Source organism: Rattus norvegicus, chromosome 8, assembly GCF_021556685.1.
Source record: "Rattus norvegicus strain SHRSP/BbbUtx chromosome 8, alternate assembly SHRSP_T2T, whole genome shotgun sequence".
Classification (NCBI taxonomy): domain Eukaryota; kingdom Metazoa; phylum Chordata; class Mammalia; order Rodentia; family Muridae; genus Rattus; species Rattus norvegicus.
This window is the reverse complement of record NC_141541.1, coordinates 128980464-128998898: the sequence shown is the minus strand read 5'-3', so window position 1 is coordinate 128998898 and position 18435 is coordinate 128980464. Positions and strand designations below refer to the sequence as shown.

Here is an 18435-nt window from a genome sequence, read left to right as displayed (position 1 = left end):
GTACCATCCAAGTGGCAATCTGCAGGCTGTGTCCCAGAGATGCTGTTTGTACAGGGCCTGAATCCAAAGTTCCCCTGTATACCACAGGGATAAAAAAGAGGGTGAAGGGTGGTGGGATGAAAACCAAGTGACTGTGAACACCCAGTGTGACACAGTCCTAGGTGTGAGGTAGGCAGGTGTGAACCCCTCAGTGTGGCTGGGTGTGAGGTGGGCAAGTGTGAACCCCCCCATTGTGGCACAGTCCTAGTGCCACAATGTGAGCTGGGCAGGGGAGATACAAGTCCAAGCATATTGATAGGACCTAGAGGGTCATGGTCCTCCTTAGAGTCTCTCTTCCACATTCCCAATTTGAGGATAGAATAGCCAGAGGTGAGAACATGACAAAAGGGGCTGTCGGTCACTTCGGTGCCCTGAGCTAGCTACTCCCACTATCCACTGGACTAAGTTCGAATCACCTAGGAGACACATCCTATGAAGGTGCTTAGCTGAGGAAGACCCACACTGTATGTGGGTGGCACCTCCCATGGGCTAGGACCTGGATAAAAAGTGGAAGCTAATGGGATGCCAACTTCATCTCTATCTGCTTCCCGACTATGGGAACAGTAAGACCTAGTGCCTCACAGCCCTGCCTCCATGCATGGTGGATTCTACGCTCAAACCATGACCCCAAACCAACCCTCTTCTTAAACTTTTGCCAGGTGTTTGTCACAGCAGTGAGGAGAGTAATTTTTGCAGGCTTTATATTTCAAGTTCCTCTATTCTATCCTTCTCCTCAGTATGCGTCTGTCCTGTGTCTCATCTCCATGCCCTACACAAGAGCTGATGGTCTGGTGAACAGCTACACTGACTGATGTACTAGTAACATATACAACTCCTTACAAACATCAATCTCAAGTGTCTTCTCTTTGAAGAGGACACCCTCATTTTACAGGCCAGAGCTCTCTGGGAACAGGGTTACCAGAAAGGGTTGGGGAACCTAAGCTATTCTATTAGTGTCTGTCCTGTGGCGGTCCTGGGTTCTGAGGACATCGCTGTGAGGTTGCTCCCAGTGGAAACCCTGGCCTGTGATGCAGAGTCCCCACCAGGTGGCAGTGGCATCTTGCTCATAATTCCCCAGGAAGCCAGTCAGCTGGTTCATCTGATCGTGGAGAAGCCAAGTTCTGCAGCTACTATCAGGAAGTATTGATCACTGCTTTATCCCTTGGAGGCTCTGGGCCTGGGGCAAGACATTGGCATTGTGTATTTCCTCCTGAATACTGAGGTGGTGCCTCTGGTGGGTCTCTAGATGCAAAACTAGTTGAGTTACGGCTATAGCAGTCTGGCACTCTTGGGGGTCGTTGTATTTTTCTTTGCATTTCTCTAAAGCTAAGATTTTGTTAAGAACTTACAAATAAAAGATGTTGCACAGCAAGACTAGCCAGGTCCACACTTCAGCGACTTTCTCTACAATTAGAGCAGCCGTGCCGGAGACATGGGGCACCACAGTGTATTCCATATGCCCACTATCAATCTACTTTGATGTACTTACCCACCACCAGAAAATGAAGACTGTATGACAGTTCAAACTGGAAAAGCATAAATTTAGGATGGTCTTTCATGACCCAAGTATCCGTTACCTGCAGTCAGTTCTTCGCCTCCTGTGCTCACCCTGTCTCTCCTCTCTGCATACTATGCTGTACTGTGTCACCTTGTTTCTCCTGTCTGCATGCTATACTGTACTGTGTACCTTTGTTCACATATGTACACACATTATTGTTCATATACTTATGTGTATATATTATTTTATTCATGGATGTATGTGTATGTCTATGCACATGCATGTATCAACTATGTATCATACTTTATACTTACATGTATTATTGCACTCATATATGTATTATGCATGTATATATATGTATAAATGACATACTTGGGTTCACATTTTATTGAGGGCCTGTTATGGTTTAGATATATTCTAAAGCGTGTGGCTTTGTGCATGTGGATGAAGCACATGAGTTAAAAAAACATCAAAAAAACAGCATTACGGGTGGTTGTGAGACCCCCCAGAGTGAATGCTGGGAACTGAACTTGGGTCCTCTGCAAGGGCAGTGTACATTGTCAACCATGGAGGCACCTCCCCAGTCTGTCTAGACTTATCCTAAAGACTTGAAAGACAGCCCAGTGGGTAAAGTACTTGATGCAGGGGCATGGCTGCATGAAACGAGGACATGTTCTCTCCAAGGTATAGTCGAAGGGAAGGTTTTATTGTAGGTGCAAGGGAGAGAACAGCCAGACGCATCCGGAAGGGTTCGGAGCAGGGAGAGAAAGCAGTCGACTAACACGAGCAGTAGACGGAGCTGGGTCATGGGGGTGGGGGAGGGTGGCAGAGAGTAAATGCGGAGGGCCAAAGTGTGCGAGCGGGGGCCAAGAGAGCAAGAAGAGAGTGCATGTCTGCAGTGGCAGGGTTCTATAGGAATGAGAGGCTGGAGAAAGCAAAGCCCTCGAGCAGGAGAAGTTTAGGGTTGGGGGTGGGACAGGAAAAGCTGAGGGGCCACAGATACTGAGTGAGCCTGGAGGCCTGCAAGAGAGCCCAGACCCGAGTTTGCCCTCTCCTGAGGTGAACGTTCTCATTGTGGGGGCCTGCTCTGCACTGCTCTGCTGCTTGCTCTGTGGGCTGTGAGGCTCCACCCGCTGATCTTGCGAAGGCTCAGCTCTCGAGGTCCAGGGAAGGCATCCTTGTTTGCTTTCTGTTTCTGCGATAAACTCCATGACCCAAAGCAACTTGGGGAGGGGAGGGTTTATCTTAGTAGGATAACTAAGCTAAGATGGACAGCTTAGAGTCCATCACTGAGTAAAATCAAGGGAGAAACTCAAGGCAGGAGCTTGAAGCAGAAACCACAGAGGAATGCCTACTGGATTCCCCCAACCCTGGGTTCCTGTTCAGTTTTCTTATATAGCCCAGGACTACCTGCCTAGAAATGGCACTGCCCACAGAGGTCAGGACCCTCCCACACCAGTCATTAATCAAGAAAATACCCCACAGACAATCCAGTGGAAACAATTTAACTGAGGCTCTCTCTCCCCAGATGACTGGTGTGTGTCAAGGTGACAGTCAAAGTCAAGTTGTGTGCAGAGGCAATTGTAACACCCTTACACTCCTACCTGGAACTTGGGTGGTAACCCATTGACTCCCTCAACTCCAGAGTGGTTCTCATCCAGACTGGAGTCCCATTTACTCACCTGGCCAGGTCCAAAGGTGGACAGTGGGCTACTCTCGGCTCCTCCCAGAGCTCCCCATGTGAGCAGCTGGACACCTGCATATTGCCCCTGGGAGTGAGAAACCAAAGCCACTTTACAGAATGATCTTGCAATTCTACAGGAAGTCGAATGTCTCTGTGCCCCATGACTCAGGTCTGTCTGCCCTGAGGTTTTCTAATTGTGATTTAACCAAGAGCGAAACGCAATGAGCACAAGAACAGCCTGAAACTGGAGGCGGTGCAGATGCCTCTCGGTAGATGGATGGACCTGCAAAATTGTGGTTTAGCAGCAACAGGCAGCAGGCTGCTGGTGCAGGGTCAGAGTGCCAAGGAAGACGACTGTTGGTTTCTAGTTGTTTGAAGTCCTAAATAATGAAAACCCAGCCTCTGTGACAGAAGACACACAATGGGGCCACTGAGTAAAGCATGGCCACCAGGCCTGACAGCACAGGTTCAATCCCCAGACACACATGGTGGAAGGGGAGAGCCAGCTCTTTGAAGCTGCCCCTGATTTCCAGGTGTGGGCCTTGGTTCACCTGTGTTCCCACTCACAATAAGTAAATGTACTAAAACGTTAAGAATTTAAAAAAGAAGTCATATGGTGGTTGTTACAGAGTCGGGGAGAGGGGTGGGAAAAGATGTTGCGACTTTTGTGACTTTGTGTGTGTGTGTGACAGGTATTTTCTGTGTAAATCAGACTGGCCTCAGACATAAGATCCTCCTGCCTCAGATTCCTACCTGCTGGGATATATAGGAGTGCACCGCCACATCTGGCTTCTGGAAACTGGGGTATATACCTCAGCCTTCGTCCTCACTTCTTTCCCTCACCCCCTTCTTCTTTCCCTTCTTTTCTCCCTTTCTTGTCCCCTCCCTCCCCACTTTTTAAAGACAGGGCCTCGTGTAGCTCAGGATGGCTTTGAACTTTCTACATAGCTAAGGATGACCTTGAACCCCCAAACTTCAACCTCACTGCTCCGGTGCTGCTTGACAGACTCGAGCCATCATGCCCAATTTTACTCCATGCTAGGGATCAAACCCAGGTGTTCTGTGTGTGGTAAACAAGCAGTCTACCAACTGAGCCACATCCCCAGTCCCCATGTTGGCTTTTTGAAGAATCCTTGGGAAGCCATTCTTACTCCTTGCTGATTCTACCCATGACAAGCCCAGTGGAAGGATCTGGGGTGCAGAAACCTACTAGAAGCTTCCTGCAATGCTGAGGTATTCTGCAATGGACTCTGGAGCTGTCCTATCAGCCCTGTCTGGCTTGTCAACAAATTTAAAACCTACTTGTCTCAGCCACCAATTGGGATTTTTCTATTACCTACAGATACTCAGCAAATACAGTCTGGGGACCCAGTGCCTGCTTAGCATGCACAGAGCACCTGGGATTGATTCCCTGCATTGGGTAGAACTAGGAGGGGCACAGACCCGTAACTAGGTTGGGAGGTAGGCGCAGGAGGATCAAAAATTAAAGTCATCCTTGGTTACATGGCAAGTTAGGGCCAGCCTAGGCCCGAGACGCTGGCAGAAAGTTATTCAAAAGCCAGGTCAAACTGCGATCCTGGTCCTGTTTAGATTCCCTGCAGGGTTGCTCAGCTGCTGGAGCTGAGGGAGAACTCAGACATAGGAGGAAATGTCCCAAACATGTTCCCCAGCTGCCAATGTCCCCAACACTTGTCCTTCCTGTTCCAGCTTGTTTCCATGGCCACTGGGACTTGTCACTGCTGTCAGATTGCAAAGGATAGGAGAACCTGGGCCATTCACAGCTTCCTCCCCCATCATCTGCCAGAAAATGGGCTTCCCGGAGGGGGGGCCGTCACTGTGTCAGCTCCACCTGTCAAGGAAGCCAAGCCTGGGTGTTGGAGAATCCCTGTCTGTCGTCCAAACGCTGGTGATCAGCGCCGAGATGTGGCAAAGACGCTTGCTCTGCTTCAGTCATCTCACCTCTGAGAGATTTGCTGCAGCCGTCCTGTGTCTTCCTAAGGGGGCAGCTGAGTTAACTTGGAACTCACAGCCTGGCTGTGTGCAGACGTGGTCAGGGGACTGAAGAGACCCAAGCTTGCCTTGACCTACAAGGTGCCCGGAGCCTGTGAGGCAAGGGAGATGGGGTGTGATCCTGGCAAGTGTTTTTCCTCAGCCGTCATGCTAAATATGTACCCATTTGTGTAAACCACGGGTCTCAGTCACGAAAGAGCGAAAGAGCGTGAAGGGCTGAAGGAGAGAATCGTCCCACACTTTGGCAAACTTGTGACGAATTTGCACTTCCTGATTCAAAGTCTTCTGACATTTTTGGAAAATCCAAATTTAATCAAGGCGTTTAAAAAGATCTAAACTGAATCAGAGAGGCTCGAGGGCCGTTAGCATAAATCTCAACTAGATGGGATGCATTCTCCTGGGAGGATCGGCTTTCACTGGAGGCAAAGCAAGACTCTGGCTGGGGAAGGGGCTAGTTTAAAGTTACATGATTTAGACAGTGACACTGCCTCCAATACCCACCCCAATATGGAGCTCACAGTCTGAGGAAACAGAGTGGATTTTGAGGCATGGTATGAGAGCCCTGAGGTACTGTGAGCACAGAGCAAATCTTACTTAAAAGCCAAGTGAGCAGCGTAAGAAAGTGGGCTGCTTTTCTCAGAAGCCTGTGGCTGCCCGAGCCCTACCATGTTTGTCTGCTTGGCTGCAGCTCTTCTCTGACTTGGCTGATACCCACCATTCTCCCTCCTGCTGAGTAGGCTCAGACAACTACCTGGCCTCTGGTGTGTACTGGTTAAGGCCGTGGAAGACACATACCTTCATTAGTGGGCATTCACGGTTTTAGGTTTGGGGAGGAAGCGTAGGAGTGGGTGGAGAGAGGAGCGTTCAGCTAAGAGCTTTATGAACACCACCTCCCCCACCAGTGTCACAGGACTTAAGGAAGAAGCTTCAAGGCTTCAGGCCTGCCAGACAAGGGGGTGTCTGCTCTTTCAAAAATGATGTGTCTGTCTGTGTGTGTCTCTTTGTGTGTGCATTTGGTGTGTACACCGTGATTCACATGTGCCACATGTGCTTGTGGTGTCGGAGCACAGGCTCTGATTTTGGTCTTTTGTCTTCTGTCTTGTGAATGCTGCTGTGACGAGCAGGCAAGCTGGGCTGACAGCATCAGGACGCTCTTCTGTCTCTCTCTCCAGTCTTGCTATAAGGATGCTGGGGTTACAGGGGTGTGTTACCATGTCTGGCTTTTTGTGGGTTCTTGGAATCTGAATTCAAGTCCTCCTCATGTTTTCAGAGCAACCCTGTTTTCCACTGATCCATCTCCTCAACCCTCTAGGAATCATCTTAAAGATCGCCAAGGCAGGTAGGTGAGTGTTCTGCAACGGAAAGAAGCAGGCTCAGTGATCACGTGACCTGCACCACATGACTGGTCACCCGACTTGTGCCGCGTGGCTGGTCACGTGACCTGTGCCTCGTGGCTGTGCAGGCACCAAGAGGCAGGCGTGGTGGTGGTGGTGGTGGTGAGGACTTGGCACTTCATGAGGACTATGAGCCTGAAGGGTTGCAGGAGCTGGGCAATCATTAGCTCTCCACAGCAGCATCTGAGACTGTTCTAAGAGCTATAGCTTCCCATGTCTGCCGAGTCCCTGTCATGGGCTCAGGCATGTAACCACCACAACCCTGCACAGTAGGGTCCAGGCTGTTCAGATCCTGACTGCCCTCACTGACTTCTGGCTTTCTAGTCCATTAACTTAGTATCACTGATGGTTTCTGTGTTTAAGTCCGAGTCCCGAGTCCCTAGGGAGCTGGAGGCAGGCAGATGGGGCTGAGATGTCTTTGGGATCTAGGTTCCTGGCTAGAACTGAGATTTCTTACCTGATTTCTCTGTTACCCACACCTGGTGTCAGCCTAGACTGGAAGCTTCTCTCTCTCTCTCTCTCTCTCTCTCTCTCTCTCTCTCTCTCTCTTTCTCTCCCACCCCCCACCTACCCACCTACCTATCTCTCCCTCCCTCTATCCCCATACCAGGTATGTATACATGTGTGCGTATTTAGCAGTGCTGGATATTGAACCTAGGACCTGTGAATGCTAGGCTACTGATCTATCACTGAGCTCTAGCCGAATAAATATTTTATTTTATCTTATTTTATTTTTGAGACAGAGTCATACCGCATTTCCCAGACTGGCCTTGGACTCTTCCTCTTGTGCCAAGTGTCTTGGATTGTAGGTCTGTCCAGCAGCCTGGCTAACATCCCATAAACCCACAAAGATGGGTCTTATGGGCCTGTCTAATATGCCCAGGGCTGCTGGGAGAAAAGTAAGTAGGATTTAAAAGGGAGGTTTAATTAACTCACAGTCCGGGAAGGGCTATTTCCAAAGTGCCCTCTGCTTTGCAAAGAGTTTATGACTTTCTATACTTGTATGTGCACAGGCACACACACATACACACATGCACATGCACATACACAATGCACACACACAATGCACACACATACACATCTGCACAAACACATAAACACGTGTGCTTGCACACACATGTGCCCAAGCACATACACTTATACATACATGCATACACACACGTGTGCAAACACAAATGCATTCACATGCACACACACACACAAACACACACACACACACACACACACACACACAGGTGCTTGATGTTCCTAAACCCAGAACCTTCAGCGTGCCTCCAGTTGTGATCACAGTTGAACTGAGCTCTGGCTGGGCCTGGCTTCAGCACAGCATTTCATGATAAATTTATCAAAGCCACAGAAGCTTTGATAAATTTCTTTATAAACAACCCTGGCACTTGGTATTATCCATTCTTTGCTACTAACCTGTTGGGTGCAGTTAGCTTCTGCAGTAAGCAGAGGACTCTGTACATATCACTGAGCCCAGGCCCTGGTCATAACTCTTATTCCCTGCGTCCTGATTGGTCTTGAAGTGCGGGAGGCTTTTCCCATTGTGAAACCCTCGCAGCTGGGTAGTGTGGTGCCGATAACACAAGGTAGCAGAGAGAGAGAGAGAGAGAGAGAGAGAGAGAGAGAGAGAGAGAGAGAGAGAGAGAGAGAGAGAAGCCAGGACTCAGTTCAATTTCTTCCTTTCTCCCTCTTACTTTCAAGGAACCCTGTCCCATGGCCTGGGGGCCCTCACCCCACCTCAGTTAATCCTCTCTGGACACATAAAGGTGTTTATCACTAATACCCTGGGTACTTTTTAATCAGTTTACATTGACAGTGAAGAATTCCTCACACTGGCAATATAGTATTCTCATGATGGCTGGTGCCAACTTGACAGGCTCTAGATCACCTAGGAGACCAGCTTCTGGGCTTGCCTGTGAGGGGTTGTCTTGGTTTGATTAATTGAGATAGGAAGACCCACCATAAAAATGAACAGTGCTGTTCTCTGGTCTGGGTCCTGAACTGCAAAAAGAAGAAAGGAGACTGAGTATCAGCAGTCTTGGGTCTCTGCTTCCAAGTGTAGGTGCCTCCAACTGTGAGCCCAGCAACCCTCCCTTCCTTACACTGTCTTTATCAGGGTATTTTATCACAGCGGTGGAACAAGCTTGTAGAATACAGTCCTCTATGCCCAGTGTGGTGGGACCCAGGGAATTAATGTCATCTATCAAGGGCATATGGAAGACGTGCTTGAAGAGCTGTGGTCAAACATCCTTGAAGAAACAGCCGGGAGAAGTGGAAAGTTAAGGGTTCTTTGGAGACTCAGTTGTGTCGGATGCTGTTTTTCTGGGGCAAACACATGAAGGCTTGTTTTCCTGAAGCCAACACAGGTGAAAGGATGTTCTGCTAAAGCAAGCACGTGAAAGGACACGTGATGAAGGATTCTTTGCTAACAACACACATGTATTGGTCCACCTTACATGGAGTCATGACTCCATAGAGAGAAAGGCACCAAGAAAACTTCCGGTGGTGTGCTGGTGGTTTCTTGCCGCCTCCTCATACTCTGGCAGATTGGCAGAGTGATGTCAGCTGATACAGACCCAACGTGGAGTTTTGCTAAGACAGAATCACATGCTAAGGCAAGACACAGGGTGAGACAAGACCCGTGGAGGACACGTAATGTTTGGAGGGAGTATAAATAGGACTCAATAGAGAGTGAGAGGGGCTCGCTCATGGAGCCGGCTCTGCAATGCTGCTTGGTCTCCAGTCTTCCCTGACCTTCACTTTGTTGAGAGAGATACAACCGAGAACTGCTGTCACTCTTAATGGTCCTGGTTCCTCCCATTGAGTCCTGCTGATTCGGCTGGGGCTGGCTGTTCCTGCTAGGTTGTGCTACCGCTGGACTGCTGGTATATATATTCACGAAGTGTTTGCAAGTGGATCGTGCTGCCGCTGCTGATCTGTGAACTGAACTGCTGATTTCCTGACAATGCAGTTGGAAGTTGCTCCAAAGAACCATTTCTAAACAGATCCACTTCCCCGTATCCTTTCTTTTCCACTGCCTCTGGTGGGTGGTGGGCTAGAAGGGAGGTTAATGCATTTAAGGACCATCATTAAAAGTAGGGATTTAAAGTTATAGCTAGGCTGCTCCCACATCAGACACCAAGGCACATGGGTATCTTCCCACCCATGTGCTAATGACAGATTTGAACCCTCAGAAGACCTGGTTCCTCTCACTTCTGGGCTCTGATTATTTTGTGTTAAATACAGACTCATCCCCACTTTCTAATCCCACAGCTGTGGCAGTCCAGGCTGGAGCAAAAGCTTCTACAGCTTTCATAGAATTTTCCTTAAGTCTTAGTTGTCCCTGAACCAATCCCCATAGCTAGGGGAATGTCAGGCACTGATTGGCTCATCTTGAGGTCATGTGCTCCAACCTCTAGTGAGAGGCTAAAGTGGAGACAGAGTTATCCATGGAAGAGCAAGGAGTGTGGGAAGCCGGGCCAACAGAAGTCCGCCTCAGGCTTGTCAAGGAAAGGATTAGAGCTGAAACTGTAGCCAGAAGTCCTTAGGTGTATGTCCTCTCCAGGGAGAAGTTTGTCACCACATCTGGTTTGTCACCAGATCCATGACCCAAGGAAATGGCTGGTCTAAGATAATGGCAGGGAGTGGACCAGCTTGAATTGCTTTTCTCAAACAGATACATCTATATCTGTATCTGTATCTGTATCTGTATCTGTATCTGTATCTGTATCTGTATCTGTATCTGTATCTGTATCTGTATCTGTATCTGTATCTATCTACCTACCTATTAAAATATCACATTTAGTTTTTTCCATATAAAAAGTACAATTTGCTGTTTAACCATCCCCACCTTTTGGAGTAGGGCCAGGGTACAGGGTTTCTGGCCCAAGCTGGCCTCAAACTTACTGTGTAAGCTGAACACCGAATCTTCCTACCTCTCCCTGCTGTTGAGCTGCGGGGTTTACAGACGTGTACCAGCACACTTGGTGTTCTTGCTGATTGTAACTGGTCTCCAGAATTTCACAAAGTGTGGAATAAGCATCTTCCCGTGTTCCATGAGACCTTGATTTGACCATAAAGGGCTGACTTGTGCCTGTCTGGGGAGCCAGTTTCTGTCTCATCAGCCCCAGTTTGTCTACAACTGCTTGGCTTAGGCAAGAAAAGGCCCTTAGGAGCTGCCCCTCACAGTGGCTCTGAGCTTTCTCACAAGCTGATATTTTCCTGCTAATCCCCAGCCAGAGCTCGATGTGGGCACTGTTGACACCAGATGATGTCAATTTGGCTGATACAGTGACTGGAGAGCAAACACGGGCCGGTGACAGAATCCCCGACTTCCTGAGCATCCACAATCAGAAATGCATTGAGGTTGAAACACACGAAGACCTACGCCCTTGCCCTTTGCCTGTGCTGGGAGATGAGGTCATCCCTGATAGACCACGGTAAACAGCTACCCCTCATTTCCCCCCTCAGCCTGCACTGTGGGTTTTAATTGGGTCCAAAACCTGCCTGGCATTTTGCTCATTTTCCTGATCTATAGGACTCAAAGGCTGGTCCAGAGCTGCTTAGAGTTCTGTGTGAACACAAACCACTCTGATCACTCCCGTGTGTGTGTGTGTGTGTGTGTGTGTGTGTGTGTGTGTGTATGAGTGTCTCTCTGTGTGTATATGACTGTGTGTGTGTCTTTGTGTGTCTCTGTGTCTGTGTGTCTGGGTATATGTCTGTGTGTGTCTGTGTGTGTGTGTGTGTATCTGTGTGTGTGAGTCTGTGTGTGTCTATGTGTATGTCATCTGTCTTTGTGTCTGTGTGTATGTCTGTTTGTGTGTCTTTGTGTCTGTGTATGTCTGTGTATATGTGTGTGTATCTGTATGACTGTCTCTCTGTGTGTATATGTCTATGTGTGTGTCTCTGTGTCTGTGTGTGTATGTCTGTGTGTGTGTGCATTTGTGTCTGTGTGTGTGAGTCTGTGTCTATGTGTATGTCTGTGTGTCTTTGTGTCTGTGTATGTCTGTGTGTGTGTATATATATCTTTGTGTGTGTCACTGTGTGTGTGTCTGTGTAAGAGAGAATGAGGTTGACTTCTATCTTCCTTGACCATTGTCCACTTTATTTTGTGAGATATGAGGTCTCTCATCAAACCTGAGAGAGCTCCAGGGATCTCCCTGTCTCCTTCTCCCAGCATTGGGTTTCAGCTTTTGCATGGGTGCTAGGATCCCAAAGCAGGTCCTCATGGGTAAGGCAAGCATTTTACTGAATGAGCACAAAAGCAGGCGTGGATTCGAGCAGAACCCTCGTGGATCCAACAAAAGGGTCCCTGCTTATGCTCTGGGTGACATGTGTGGGTGACTGGATCCTGCAACCATTAGGTCCCCCACAAAGTGGGGTAGTAGGAGTTACAGGTTCTCAGGTCCCCCAGGAAAGGCTGTCACCACCCCAGTGCCATGCAGCATCCCCCAAACCCCACCCCTGCAAGCCTCTGGGCTGCAACTCATGTTCTCAAAGCTCATATTAGCTTTTCAGATCCAAAGGTCCAAACATGAAGGAGTGTAAATGTGATTTATAAAATTATTGTGAGGGGTTGGGGATTTAGCTCAGTGGTAGAGCGCTTGCCTAGGAAGCGCAAGGCCCTGGGTTCGGTCCCCAGCTCCGAAAAAAAGAACCAAAAAAAAAATTATTGTGTATTTTAGTGTGTGTGTGTGTGTGTGTGTGTGTGTGTGTGTGTGTGTGTGTCTGTGGTGTGGATGCTTGCAAGCATGGTGCACATGTGGATGTCAGAGGATAATCTCTGGTTGTTGTTCCTCAGATTCCTTCTGTCTTTTGCTTGGGACAGGGTCTCTCATTGGCCTAGAACTCTGCTGTCTAACCCAGTCTAATTGGGCCACAAGTTTCCAGGGAGCTGCCTGCCTCCCACTGTGTAGCGTTGGAACTACAGGTGTGTTCTGGCTTTCTCAAACTCTGACCCTCAGGTTTGTAAGGTAAGTGCTTTACTGACTGTCCCCCGGGTCTTCAATGTCATTTTTATTTTTTTATTTTATTTTATTTTTTGACTCATGGCCTTGTGGCCCCGTGTTTTTCTCTCCTGTTGTGGATTGTCATGATGGGAGGTAGGGAATTCATGTTGTTGACCAAGTAAAACTGAAGTTTACATTTTAGTCATTGGAAAGATGGTTTTGTATTAGAACAGAGCCACCAGGTAAAGGCAAGCAATCCTCATTTAGAGTCCATTCATTCATTCATTCTTCACCACCTGGTTTAGGGCCTTGGGGTAACTGAAAATCCTTCTCCTGCCCCTCCAACTGCCCGCCAGCTGAGGTGCAGAGGTTGTAAGGGTAGGGCTGCACCTCAAGTTTATCTCATATGGATTCGTGACTCCCTTTTAGTGGCACCACAATCAAGCCATGTCCTGTCTTCCCACGACCTGATGCCTCAATGCCTTCGGTGCACCTCAGAGCGGGAGGCAGCCCTGTGCCTTTTGCTCATCCCTTTTCTGATTTGGCTCCTAAGACTTCAGGGACCAGAATGGTATCTCTGCCTCCCCCCTCGCCAAGTCGTGACAGGTCCTCTGCCTATTCCCTGTGCAGTGTTTCTCTTGGCACAGCCTGAGGTCTTTCTCCTCCTTGGCACCGCACTGTGGGTAGCTGAGGGAAGCTTTGCTTTCCCATGGGTAGCAAGGAGAGTGTTCACAAAAGACAATGTCTCCACCTCCCTCTGCCTTTAGTGGCCTTTCTCCAGGCTGGGAACACACTCCCCTTCAGACCGATCCTAGGGAGTGCTCAGACATGAAGTGGCCATCCTTTTGCCACACTGATAGTCTAGGCCTGGCATGCAACACCACAGCCAAGAATGCTTTGATTTGAAAAGAAAGGTGTGGCAGCCAACAGGGATCTCTCAGAGCTGTTAGGGTCTCTCAGCATCAGGAAACAATATCTGACTAAAGGGGGTTTGTGCGGCATCGTCTGGAGGTGGTGGCTGCTCACTGATGTCAGATTCTGGATGGTGCTGTCGAGGCCTCTGGGTCCCTTCATTGGCAAGGCAAACTTCATGCTTTACATAGCTGGGTTTACGGAAGAAGCAAGGTGGCTTAGAAGGGACCCCTTCTCTGTCTCTCTCATGAGGATGTCCTTGTCATACTCTCTTCTTCCTTCCTTCTATCAGAACAAGTCTAGACACCAGCTAAGGGCAGGTTCCACCTGCTTTGAGATGATCTCTGTCCTACCCTTAAACAACATCGGGTTCATTTAAGGTGGTTTTAGTTGCACGTCCAGCGCTCTTTTTTTGGAATGATGAGTTCTGGTTTAGGCCTGTCATGTGTGGATGTGCTGGTCTGAGTGTGCTTGCCCGTCAGTCCCCAGCTCCCCCAGGGCCTCTTGGGCCACTGGGGAGAGAGGCATCGTGAGCTTGCTGGGAAGGGCGTCGTGCTAAGTGACATGGCTCTGACTGACAGCTGCACAGAGGAAATGACTTTGCAAACAGGGAAACCAGAATGTTTTCAGCGTGATCTTAGAGCGGGATGGGCCGACTGGCACACTTTCTGAGCGTGTGTTGATACTATATAGATGTTGATGCAGATAACAGCTCAAACACAGATACAATTATAGGCTGTGGTACCTGAGGATATCAGTTCAACAGACACAGGCCATCTGTCAGGGAAAGTTCTGGAGAAGTCTGGTGACCGCCCAGTGCTGGGCACACTGGGGAGCCTCTATTCTGTAAGAAAAATCGCCACTCAGGGACTTGGGGCTATGTCCTCAGCAGCCAGGTCTAGATTCCAGGTTCCCAATTTCTAGAAGGGCCTTTGGGCTTAAAATTCCTGCTTTGTGTCCCTTCTACCCCCATTGTAGACAGAACCTCTGACAAATCAGCTGTAGATACTGTGGCGTTTTGCTCCTGAATACTCAGATTGGGTTCCAAGAGCAAGGACAGTCCCTTCCCAACAACTGCCACCCGGCCCTAATCCAAAGTCCTCTAAAGCTCCTTTATCATCTTCTGTTTTATGTGCATGTGTGTGTTTGTATGTGCATACATGTAGGAGCTAGCAGTTGTTTATGTGCATGTGCGTGTGCTTGTAGGTGTATACATGTGGAAGCTAGTGGTTGACACTGGTTACCTTCCTCAGTTTCTCTCTAAATTGTCTTTTGAGCTGGGATTTCTCACTGAACCTGGGGCTCACTGGTTGGCTAGGCTGGCCAGCCAATCAGCTCTGGGGATCCACCTGTGTGAGCCATCTCTGCCCTGTGCCCAGTGTTAGGATTACATACGTGTGCTGCAGGGCCTGGTTCTTACAAAGGTGCTAGGGATTGGATCCAGGCCTTCATGCTTGCATGGGAGGCACTTTACCGACCGAACCATCTCCCCAGCCCACAACCCAGCCAAAGATTACAAACCACCTTCGACTTTTCTGAAGCCTACTCCCCTCCACCCTTCCTGACCCAGCTGCATGTCTTCAGGATAATTTAGGTTAAACATTTCTGTTAAGAGTGACCGCAGCTGGGGCTGGGGATTTAGCTCAGTCGTAGAGCGCTTACCTAGGAAGCGCAAGGCCCTGGGTTCGGTCCCCAGCTCCGAAAAAAAGAACCAAAAAAAAAAAAAAAAAAAGAGTGACCGCAGCTGTGCGCTGTTCAGGTTGCACAGTATCCAGCTGTATCCCACTGCTGTGGGTGCCAAGCCTACCCTGGCCACGCCCACACCCATCACATCTCCATACTGGCCACGCCTCCACCATTGGCCACACCCCCACCCTCGGTGGTAGTGTGCTGGCCTATACTTTGCGCACTGTGTGTTCGAGTGCTGATTTCTGCACCTGAGATCTGCTTGCTGGCCATACTTTGGTGTTGTCATTATTGTGGGGCATTTTCCACTCAGTATTTTGTGGAGCATTGTTCTTCCTCATCTCTTAGGCTGATCACCCTGTGGCAGGGCAGGATAGGAAGGGGCGGGACTTGGGTAGGACTCTGGCGAATTGCCATCAGGATGTGGAAGGAGGAAGTCAGTGAGTGATCAAGATGGCAGGTAACTGGCCACGTGGCTGGGAGGCAGGCTGGGAAGTAGACTAAGACCAGCATTGTCTGGTTAGAGTAGATCAGAATCTTCCCAGCTATACTGCAAGAAGCTTAAAATCAATATAAGGTCTCTGTGTCATTACTTAGGAACAAAGCAGAGAAATCTTTTACAATGATGGTTTCCTCTGTTGTATCTAACGAACCCAGAGGGAAGGATTCTCTGGTTCTAAGTGACCCAGAAGTGAGTCAGAAGAGCTCCCACACAAGTGGTTCTTAGTGTCTCATGTAGCAAGCAAGCGATATTTTCTAGATTTAATTGCGGATCCTAAGTTGGATATCAGGTCATCGTGTATAGATGATTTTGTCGACTTTGTTTCTCTCATTGTGTAGTCAGAGATGATCTCAAAATGCTGATCCCCTGGCCTCACGCATGCTTGACGAATTCCCAGCTGAGCCGCACACCCACCCATTTTCTCCACCCTTTGCTCTTTCTCCTTTCGTGGGATTTCTTCGCCAGAAGCAGTTTTAGCCGAAAGCTCACTGACCTTAGAGTCAACCGCACCGCAAAGGGAGTACTCATCTTGAAGGATGGCTTGGCTTCCAAGGCCCAGGGATGACTCCGCTGGGTTCCTCTGGTGCAGATTGTCAAGGCCTGAACTGCTTCCTCTCCTTGAAGCTGGAGTCAGCCATGGTAGCCTCTGCCTTCCTTGCACTACATAAAAGGACTACATAAAAGGCCTGTATTGGAGCAGCATCCTGGCACCAGAAACCTGCAGAGCAGGGGCCTAGGGCACCAGGACCTCTGGGGGGGGTGGAGGTGAGAGTGGGGGCTTGGGGGAGGGGGAGGGGTGTTGTGTGTGCTGCTGGCTTCTGCTTGGACACAGGTAGAGCCATGGAGCCATCTTTTTGCCCATCTTCTGAGACTTGCTATCCACATCCACTTCTGGTGCAGGCCCTGAGCAATGTGCACACTGTGTCTGTCGCCTCACGATGAAGAAGCTGAAGCACATAGAGGAAGAGTGGCTGCTTCGAGGCCACACGGTTAGTGGCAAATGCAAAACCAACTTGGTCCGGTCAAATCCATGCTCCAGGGGAGATGTTATTTTGAGTAATAAACACTTCAGACTTCAAAGGCCTTTTAACCCCACCCCAGTCCTGCCATTACAGCCCAAAGCGGTCATTAGACAGCGTGGAAATGATTGGCATGGCTTCTTTCCAAAAGAACCATTGCAATAGCAGCTGCTGTATTTAGCTCCTGTGTCTACTGGTCTTTGCCCTCAACCAATAATGGGTCCTGTTTCCCAGGATGGTTCACTAACCCTCTGTGTGTGTACTGGTTTCCACAGACAAATAGGTCTAGCAAACTGCAGTGGAGTATATGGGGAGGAAGAGGTTCTAGAAGTCAGCCAACCAGAATACCTCTCTGCTCCCCTGAGGAGATGTCTCTTAACTAGAGAGTCTTCAGGGGTGTGCTGACCCAAGTTGATCCTCAAAAGGTTTTTAGAAGCTCATCAAGTTACACGATGCTCTCTGGCATGAGTAGCAATGAATGCTCTGTCACCCAGGTGTCCCCTTGGTGCTGACCTGCCAGCTTCGGTGGGTGTAAGGCTGAGGCAGGTGACTGACCACACTGGGTGCAGTCTGTCACTCCAGCTTAAGGTAACGGTAAACATAGGTTGAATACTTTGAGAAACTTGGGAAATGTGAGTTATCAAAAAACCATTTTGCTGTAGGAATAAAAGGGTATGTTTTACCCTGAGGGATGAAGGGTAAAGTTTTAACATCTTGGTGGTATAGAGGGGGAGGTTTGGGAGTTGGCCCTTTGCCTGTTTCTAAGTCATTGTTCTACTTTAAAGCAACAGAAACTCCAAGTGACACACAGTGTGGCATAGAGTACAGAGCACACTCACATTTACACACACACACACACACACACACACACACACACACACACACACACTCACAGCATCATGGTTGGCAATGCTTAAATAAAGACCGATGCTAAAGGTTGCTGGTGTACATACGGGTCTAAGCAGAAGTGTTTGTAGCTGGTTTAGTTTTTTCTTTTGTGCGTTTCCACTCTTATAAATCAATCATGTAATTACCAGTTTTAACTGAGCCAGCCAGAACCACTTCCATGTTCCCACGAGCTGACTTATTGTCTCCTGTCTTAAGGTCTCTTATCGTGTGAGACCTAACAATAACCCAAGCTTGCATTTTCCTGTCTCAGACTAGGTGGCCTAGATCCAAAAAGGGAGCATCCTTGATCCTGGCCTTGTGAGTAGACAGGCTGACAAAGGGTTTTTCTGTTGCGTTCCATCAATGGAAGTGCCCCGGGAAATGTGTATTGCCAGAACCCCTGGGACATCGGAATGTGTTACCAGCAAAATGGATTTTCAGATATGATTAAGGCTGAGTACCTCAAGAGGAGATTTCCCTGAAGTCTGGGTGGACCAATCTAGTGACAAAAATCATCAGAATAGCAGAAGAGAAGGCCTAAGGAATTGACCTGAGGGATGATAAAGTCCTGGTGGGAGGGATTTGGACTCACCCTTGACATCTTTGATGACCAGGAGGGGGATCAGAGAGAGGGAGAAGTGCGGTCAGCTCTCAGCCAACACAGTGTAAAGAAGGAATGGATCATCTTACTGTCTCCAGAAGGAGCCTGTCCCTGCTGTCACCCTGCTCTGAGTCTCCTGAGGCCCACATCACACTTCTCACACATGCCATGGCAGTGGCAGAAAGCTAATACATTTTCAGTGGTGATTGAGGATTCCTTCAGAACATTCTGGTACACAGATGTCATAG

General features: G+C 48.8%; 1 long non-coding RNA gene across 5 annotated transcripts; it reads right to left on the bottom strand.

The window, feature by feature from the left end:
• Positions 1–2222: 2222 nt before the first annotated feature.
• On the bottom strand, positions 2223–18431 carry LOC120094302 (uncharacterized). 5 transcript variants are annotated; one of them, NR_190873.1, is given in 4 exon segments: positions 2223–2760; positions 3220–3306; positions 16169–16352; positions 18179–18431. It is a non-coding gene; the product is annotated as an uncharacterized LOC120094302 (long non-coding RNA).
• Positions 18432–18435: the final 4 nt, after the last annotated feature.